This window comes from Salvelinus sp. IW2-2015, linkage group LG20 (genome assembly GCF_002910315.2).
Source record: "Salvelinus sp. IW2-2015 linkage group LG20, ASM291031v2, whole genome shotgun sequence".
NCBI classification, from domain to species: Eukaryota; Metazoa; Chordata; class Actinopteri; order Salmoniformes; family Salmonidae; genus Salvelinus; species Salvelinus sp. IW2-2015.
The window spans coordinates 8,356,422-8,365,771 of record NC_036860.1 but is presented as its reverse complement, the minus strand read 5'-3'; positions in this window follow the sequence as shown (position 1 = coordinate 8,365,771).

Below are 9,350 nucleotides of genomic sequence, written 5' to 3'. Positions count from 1 at the left end.
TACAGGCAGGGAATAGGCAAAAGGCGTCATTAGTGAGGCAGGCAAAAACTATCCAACACGGGATGAGTACATGACGGGAAAACCAGCGCTCCGAAGAGAAGTGTGTCAAAAACAAACAATATCGCAAAGAACTGAACTAAATAGTGTGTGATAATGACATACAGGTGTGTGAACAGGTGATCAGAATTCGTGTGATTGGGATCTGGAGAGTGAGCTGCGTTCAGGAGATCTATGTGTGAGATGGAAAGTGATCTGCATTCAGGGTATCTACATGTATGAGTGAGTTGGAAGCAGACGTGACAAAGAATAGCACCTTTTCACTTTATTGACTGTACTAAAGTATATGTAACAATAATGAATCAGTAATGCAGCACTTTGCTTGAATAGCCTTTATTTTTTTCTATATCTTTGCATCTACTAATTTACTTGCGAAAAATAAAAAGTTGAAACCAAAATAAAAATCCTGAAATTCAGGGCTGCAATAATAATTACAAAAAAACTCAACATGTATAGTATAATCATTCATACTGTACAGTACTGTGAGGGTTCTAGTTCTCCCTCTCTCCTGCATTTGGCCACAAGTTCTCATCAACATCACATCTTATGTCTTCTCTGGCAATGCATCTTGGAAAGTATCTTCTGGAATGTCTAATCCAACCCTGGCAGTCTTCAGGAGAAGTGTATCTACACCGCACATTCATAGCATCCAGTAAGGACATCTGGTCATGTGAATGGTGGTCATAAACCTTTCACCTCCACGCAGAGAAAAACTCCTCTATGGGGTTTAGGAAGGGGGAGTATGGAGGCAGGAATAGTACTGACATCCTGGGATGTGCAGCAAACCAGTCTGTGACTGCAGCAGAGTGGTGGAATGCCACATTATCCCACACAACAACGAAGGTAGAGGAGTTTCCGCCCTTCTCTCCTCCGCTGGCACAAGTCGATTATACAGGTCATCCGGAAAAGAAATGAGCCTCTCTGTATTGTAAGAGCCAGTGAGTAGTTTGTGTAACAGCAAACCATCATTGGACAGTGCTGCACACATTGTGATGTTAGCTCCTCTGTGGCCTGGGACATCCACGGTTGCTCTCTGTCCAATTACATTTCTTCCCCTGCAGCGTGTTTTTGCCAGGTTCCAGCTTCATCCACAAAGATGAATGTATGTGCAGTTTGCCTGGCTTCCATCTTTATTACTCTAAAATAGAGTAAATCCACAGTTTTGCAGTACTTTACATTATGCATAGCTGTGTATGTACCCTGTTTGGTTATTGAACAGACATCTTACCTGGATATATTGATACCGGAGTTCTTTCACACGTTCACTGTTTCTCTCAAAGGGTACAACTGCTTCATCCTTATTTTATGTTTCTCTAGGACTCTGGCAATTGTCGATGTGCTGACCGTATTCACATTCCTAAAAGTGATATTATCTGCCAGCACTCTGTCCCGAATTTCCAGTGGTTTTATTGCATTGTTGCCAATTACCATGTCAACAATGGCAATTTCCTGCACATCTGATAATATTCTGCCTCTCCCTCCTGTGGGAGGCAACCTTTGGATCCCACTGAAAAACACAAAACAATCGATATATTTCAAAATGGCAGTACATGTAAAAATGTGAACATACTGTATTGTACTGTTTTATGTAGTTCAATTATCATTGAAGGATGCACATCTCACCTGTTGTTTTGCTGGAACCTTCGTACTATTGATGCAACTATTGAACGCTGCAGATTTGGTTGCACCCTTAAACCGGCCTCTCTCAAAGAGAGACCATTGTTTACAACATGGTCAATAATTGTGGTCCTTATCTCATCAAAGACCACCGCTCTTGGTCTTCCTCTCCTTTGTCCTCCATGCATTCTCCCGCTCCCTGCCACTCTTCTTTCCCCACCAACCTGTCTTCCTTCATCCATGTTTCCAAACTAAATCATTCCGAAGCCATTCTCTTTTGTCTGTTTGATAATGAGACTGAAAGATGGATACTTGGGTAGGCTTTAAACTGAAATTGCAATCAGTGTCACGGCCGTCGTAAGGAGGAGACCAAGGCGCAGCGTGATAAGCGTACATTCATCTTTATTTAAAGCTAATATGGCTTGTGCAGACAGGCAACTAAACATAGAATAAGAACCCACAAATACCCAAGGGAAAATGGCAACCTAAATATGATCCCCAATCAGAGACAACAATAAACAGCTGCCTCTGATTGTGAACCAATTCAGGCCACCATAGACCTACATATGCCTAGACTTACAAACACCCCTAGACATACAAAAACCCTAGACAATACAAAACAAGCATATCCACCCTCGTCACACCCTGACCTAACCAAAATAATAAAGAAAACATAGATAACTAAGGTCAGGGCGTGACAATCAGCTGTGTTTGGAGTGATTAAATATTCTGCTGAGATTTTCTATATGTTTCAATCTGGTTACTGCAGAAATGCACGACATTTGCCATCATTCTGTTTTGAATTTGTTTTTTTAACAGTTTTGGAAACAGTGTGTAGCATTTGAAAACGTGCTGAAAATATATAGTTTTGCAGGTGGTGGAGTATGAATGAGAAAAGTGTTCATGGATTTCGGAGAATGTGGTCATTTAATGCATTTTGTGTGAAAGCAATGAACAATGATTCACAGTTTGGTCCACATACACTTCTGATTCGCTGACTGTGTGAAGAGTTTTGACAATGTGACTTCAGCTTTGACCAATGCATGTTAGCAATTGAAAAAAACTGTAATATAAGGAATTTCTAATTATTTATACTTTTACTTTTGATACTTAAGTATATTTTAAACCAAATACTTTTAGAATTTTACTCAAGTAGATTTTGCTGGGTACCTTTTACTTGAGTCATTTTCTATTGCGGTATCTTTACTTTTACTCAAGTATGACAATTGGGTACTTTTTCCACTACTGAGGGTTATACCTGGAACCAAAAAGGGTTCTTCAAAGGGTTCTCCTGTGGGGACAGGCGAAGAACCCTTTCAGGTTCTAGATAGCACCATCTTTTCTAATAGTGCAGTTGCAAATATTTTTTCATTGTATTGTCAGTTTGAGTGTAGATAAAGATCAGSTTTCCATCACTGTCTCCTTCCAGCCCAGCGGTTAAGTTAAGGTTGCGGATGCGACAGAAAGGCGTCAGAGGCTTCACCACCACTGCACCCCCAGGTAAACCGATCCTCTCTCTGTGCAGAGAAGACTGAGGAGAGAGCTAGTCTGTACCTGCAAAGCTGTCCTTGACGATCAAGGATGAACATGTCTGTAGGGTGGCCTAGCTCCCCCAAGTGACTATTTACACTGTATGCAAGGATTTCCTTTGTGTTGTCTTAGGAATTCAGCCCTCTTTGTGCTGCTCTTGACATCCCCCATTCTGTCACACGTCTATGAAGCAGAGGTTCAGTTGTCTTTACATTCTCTAGGTCTCATAGCTGATTGGAGGTTAACTTTACAGTAATACTATTGGTCAACAACTCAGATTGTGAATCCAAACAACTCAGATGTTATAAAGGGGTCTTGGATTCGTTGTCTCTTTTTCTTTGTTCCTGACCTGTCGCTGGTGAGATACACTTCTCTCTTTCCTCCCCAAGGCCTCTTGGGGGCATGGCCTTTCAAGCTATGACTTCTCTCTCTCTCCCCCTCTCTGATCGTGCCTAGAATAATGCCTTGTAATGGTTGTTAATGATTTGTAACTGAAGCTGTATGCATTGTATAATGTAACGTTCATTTTACAATGATATTAAATCTATTTTCCCTTAGAATTCCATTCTCAGATCTTTCTTGACCTTTCTATTACTGTAACTCATCAATAGTCTCTTGCACATTGCTAAATCATCTTTATGGAGTCAGATATTCCGTTTAATAGACTTTGTTAACATACAAATGGCATAGTTTTATCACAGGTCGCTTGTGAGGTATATATATAATATCATATGATAAGTATTACCCCACTACAGGTCCGACTGAGACAGCAGGAAAACAGATCTCACATCATCTAAGTTCCAAATGACACCCTATTCCCTTAATAGTACATGACTTCTGACCAGAGCACTAGTGCACTAAATATGGAATAGGGTGCCACTTTGGGACTCAGACATCATTACCTCATCTGGTATTTAAGGCAACTTGCGGGGTCACGTGACAAACTGCTCATAGATGGCTATCAATTCTCTTTACTCATCTATAATTCAGTGCATTACATTACTATGTCTTTCCTCTGTCTCCCTTCCTCTGTTCCTTTGTCTCTCCTCCCCCCCAGATCCACCCAACACGAGAGACGATCTGCACAAAATAGAATGGCTGAATATCACATTACATTCTTTGTCTATTATTGGAAGCCAAGGAGAGAGGGATGATTGACAGGCCAGGCTGAGTGGCTGGCCTTGATTTGCAAAACTAAGCTCCTCATTGAGGAAAACCCCTGCCAGTCAAACAACAGGATAGGAAATCTCAACATGGCTGTTAAGACATTTTGAAAGGCTTTTCTTTAGTCTTGATATTTCAGAAAGTATGAYTGCCATGACGATTAAAAAAAAATCTGTTCAAGCATTTCATCATTAACCATCTTAGTTGTGTGTCTACATTGCTGTGGTACTGCGATAGTTCTGCTTCTACAATATAATATTATATTGGGATTAAGAGCAGTGGTCTAGTGGAGGATAACCACATGTAAATGCAGTTTACCCACTTTTTTTTTGCTCAACAGTTTACCCTTCGCAGAAAAATGCATTGAAGTATCACCCACCTAACATTTTACCATTAAATCCCTGATGAGACTATGTTACTGGGACGCATATACACCATTTCAAATATCCCAAATGCTTCCACTAATTCCATCTCTGTGTTTGTGCATTTTGTTCTACTTGATTGGGTCTAATTAGATTGTGTTGATTCTAGCCTCTCTCCCTCCAGACAGAAGATCTTGGCTGGTAGCCCGGTGGACTGTCTCCTGCTCTCTGGCTGACTACTTCTGGCTAATGTTTCTACAACTCTCTCTCAATTCAATTTCAATTTATGCCATCAAAAGGAACATAAAATTCGACATACCAATTAGGATCTGGCAAAAAAATACTTGAATCAGGGGTCTGTGTAATCTGAGTGATATATGTGTCTCTAATATGGTCATACATTTGGCAGGAGGTTAGGAAGTCCACCTAATTTCCACCTAATTTTGTGGGAAGTGTGCACATAGCCTGTCTTCCCTTGAGAGCCAGGTCTGCCTTCGGCGGCCTTTCTCAATAGCAAGGCTATGCTCACTGAGTCTGTACATAGTCAAAGAGTTCCTTAATTTTGGGTCAGTCACAGTGGGCAGGTATTCTGCCACGGTGTACTCTCTGTTTAGGGCTAAATAGCATTCTAGTCTGATCTGTTTTTTTGTAAATTCTTTCCAATGTGTCAAGTAATTATCTTTTTGTTTTCTCATGATTTGCTTGGGTCTAATTGTGCTGCTGTCCTGGGGCTCTGTGGGGTCTGTTTGTGTTTGTGAACAGAGCCCCAGGACCAGCTTGCTTAGGGGATTAAGGGACTCTTCTCCAGGTTCATCTCTCTGTAGGTGATGGCTTGGTTATGGAAGGTTTGGGAATTGCTTCTTTTTAGGTGGTTGTAGAATTTAACGTCTCTTTTCTGGATATCGATAATTAGCGGGTATCGGCCTAATTTATGCCTTATTTGGTGTTTTACATTGTACACGGAGGATATCCCCCCCCCCTGTCTCGCTATGTCTGCACATTGACCCTGGCTTCTCTGGCTCATGGTGGGCTTGTGTTTGGGCTTTATGTCCTAGTAGTTCTCAGTAAAAAGGAGCAGTGGTTAAGATTAGCTATAGTAAAAAACTCAGTTGGCAAAGTGCCCCTGTAGGTCTACTCTAAGCCCTTAGATCGCATTATCTACTTAGCTAACATATKGAATTGTTTTAAGAGGGTCATAAAATTGATCATTCAGGCATTTGATTTGGAATTTTAGGACCCCTGTAGGTATAAACAAATATAGATTTAAAAAATGATTTGATGAAACATTGAATTTTGCCTTTACTGCTGTACCCCATATAAACACATTGAATAACACATTCACAGAAGGCAAAATAGAAAGTAAAAAAAAGAAATAATAAGCAACAAGGTTTTGAAGTGTCTGTCCTTATATCTGAAAGATAAGAAAATATTTTATGTTTTGTCACATTATTTTTGGCACACTTGACCCCCTATGCACTTTTTGTAATTTCTACAGCCCAGTACTGGGTTAAATTCAGATGACTCCCCTGAAGCTTGTGTGTGTAGTAGAGCAAAACAACTGACACCTTCGTGTTTGTGAGAGTCTCCTTTCGATTTTGGTGACATAGCTCCAACAGTTTGGTCTGGACAGTCTGTTTTGTGAGAAGACCTCTTTGAAATATGACTTTGTAGCTCAAACGGTTTGGGTTCTACAGCTGATTTTGTGATGACTTTCTTATCCGGATCCTTTCATGTAAAAAAAAAAAGCTGCTTTCTTTCACAAGCCCCATGTTATGGAATGGGYGCAAACTTTATATCTCGGCTGACAGCGGAAAGAGGGGATTGCCCTGTATACACTACAAGATGGTCTCTAGCATAAACACACAGGTAGCTATACAATATTCAAAATGACATCACTCTAGGGGGCTATAAAGACTGGTTCAGTTCAGTTCAATATTCATGACACACACACACACACACACACACCCACACACACACACACACACACTGTGGAGCCCGTGGAAGCAATACTCGCAGTTATATTTAATCTGCCGTTATAATTTCTGATGGATGCTTTTTTTCAACAGGCCTATCAACGAAAACCTGCAAAGAATCCATATAATTTCTTTATTTGATATCTCCCTCACTATAATTTAAAGCCAGAGGGAAAATTACTTCAGTCAGTCTTGCGATATTCTTTTCCAGAGGAAAGCAATAAACATTGAATATAATAAGGTCCAACTCGTTCATTTTAAACTGGCAGTTGCTGATACATTCAGTTGCTGATACAGTATATTTGGCAATGACTCAATACTCTTATTTCAACATACAGTACCAGCCAAACGTTTGGACACAACGACTCATTCAAGGGTTTTTCTTTATTTGTACTATTCTCTTAGTGAAGACATCGAAACTATGAAATAGCACATATGGAATCATGTAGTAACCAAGCAAGGGTTTTATATTTGAAAATCTTCAAAGTAGCCACCCTTTGCCTTGATGACAGATTTGCACACTCTTGGCATTCTCTCAACCAGCTTCAYGAGGTAGTCACCTGGAATGCATTTCAATAAACAGGTGTGCCTTGTTAAAAGTTAATTTGTGGGGCCTCCCGGGTGGCGCAGTGGTCTAGGGCACTGCATCGCAGCGCTAGCTATGCCAACAGAGACTCTGGGTTCGAGCCCAGGCTCTGTCGCAGCCGGCCGCGACCGGGAGGYCAATGGGGCGATGCACAATTGGCCCAGCGTCGTCCGGGTTAGGGAGGGTTTGGCCGGTAGGGATATCCTTCTCTCATCGCGCACCAGCGACTCCTGTGGCGACTCAGTTATGTTGTGACAAGGCAGGTTTGTATACAGAAGATAGTCATATTTGGTAAAAGACCAAGTCCATAATATGGAAAGAACAGCTCAAGTAAGCTAAGAGAAATGACAGTCCATCAGTCAATCCTGAAAATGTCAATGTAACAGTATAACTTTAGACCTCTGCACGCATCAACAACTGACACCCACGAAGCGTCGTTACCCATCGCTCCACAAAAGCCGCGGCCCTTGCAGAGCAAGGGGAACCACTACTTCTTCAGGGTYTCAAAGCGAGTGACGTCACCGATTGAAATGCTATTAGCGCGTAGCACCGCTAACTAACTAGCCATTTCACAGCCGTTACATCAAGACCTTAAGTTTCTTCAAGTGCAGTTACAAAAACCATCAAGCRCTATGATGAAACTGGCTCTCATGAGAGCCACTATGATGAAACTGGCTCTCTCGCCACCAGACCCAGAGTTACGTCTGCTGCAGAGGATAAGTTCATTAGTTACCAGCCTCAGAAATTGCAGCTCAAATATATGCTTTACAGAGTTCAAGTAAAAGACACATCTCAACATCAACTGTTCAGAGGAGACTGGGTGAATCAGGCCTTCATGGTCAAATTGCTGCAAAGAAACCACTACTAAAGGACACCAATAATAAGAAGAGACTTGCTTGGGCCAAGAAACACGAGCAATGGACATTAGACCGGTGTAAATCTGTCCTTTGGTCTGCTGTATTCCAAATTCGAGATTTTTAGTTCCATCTGGCGTGTCTTTGTGAGATGCAGAGTAGGTGAATGGATTATCTCTGCATGTGTGGTTCCCACCATGAAGCATGAAGGGGGAGGTGTGATGGTGTGGGGGTGCTTTGCTGGTGACACTGTCAGTGATTTATTTAGAATTCAAGGCACACTTAACCAGCATGTCTACCACACCATTGTGCAACGATACGCCATCACATCTGGATATTAGTGGGACAATCATTTGTTTTTCAACAGGACAATGACCAAAAACAGACMTCCAGGCTGTGTAAGGGCTATTTGACTAAGAAGACGGGTGATGGAGTGCTGCATCAGATGACCTGGCCTCCACAATCACCCGACCTCAACCCAATTGAGATGATTTGGGATGATTTGGACCGCAGAGTGAAGGAAAAGCAGCCAACAAGTGCTCAGCATATGCGGGAACTCCTTCAAGACTGTTGGAAAAGCATTCCAGGTGAAGCTGGTTGAGAAAATGCCAAGAGTGTGCAAAGCTGTCATCAAGGCAAAGGATGGCTACTTTGAAGACTCAAACATATATTTTGATTGTTTAATACTTTTTTGGTTACTACATGATTCCATATGTGTTATTTCATAGTTTTGCTGTCTTCACTATTATTCTCAATAAAAATTGTAAAACAAAAGAATAACCCTTGAATGAGTATGTGTGTCCAAACGTTGACTGGTACTATAGGTGGTTAAAAAAAAAGTATTCCCGATAAGATCTGTTGAGTGTCTAACCTCTGGGAACCCATTCTCATTTCATTTGAACACAACAGCACACCCATTCATTGTCTATCTGTCCGTTAGRTAACTGGGAATCTATCCATAAGTGACTAATCACAGTGAAACAGCTGGTTATCTCCTTGTGGGCCTGTTAATGGCAGTAACAGATGATTGTATTACTGCAACAGATAATGTATCTGATCCAACTGCTCTGCTGAACGGACCAATGTCATCAGCCACACTGCTCTCACTCTCTATAAACACAAGGTAAAGCCAGAATAAGTTGGGCCTATAATTAGTCTAAACCAAACTATGACACTGCCCCGTGTGTGATACAGTATATCATTGTTT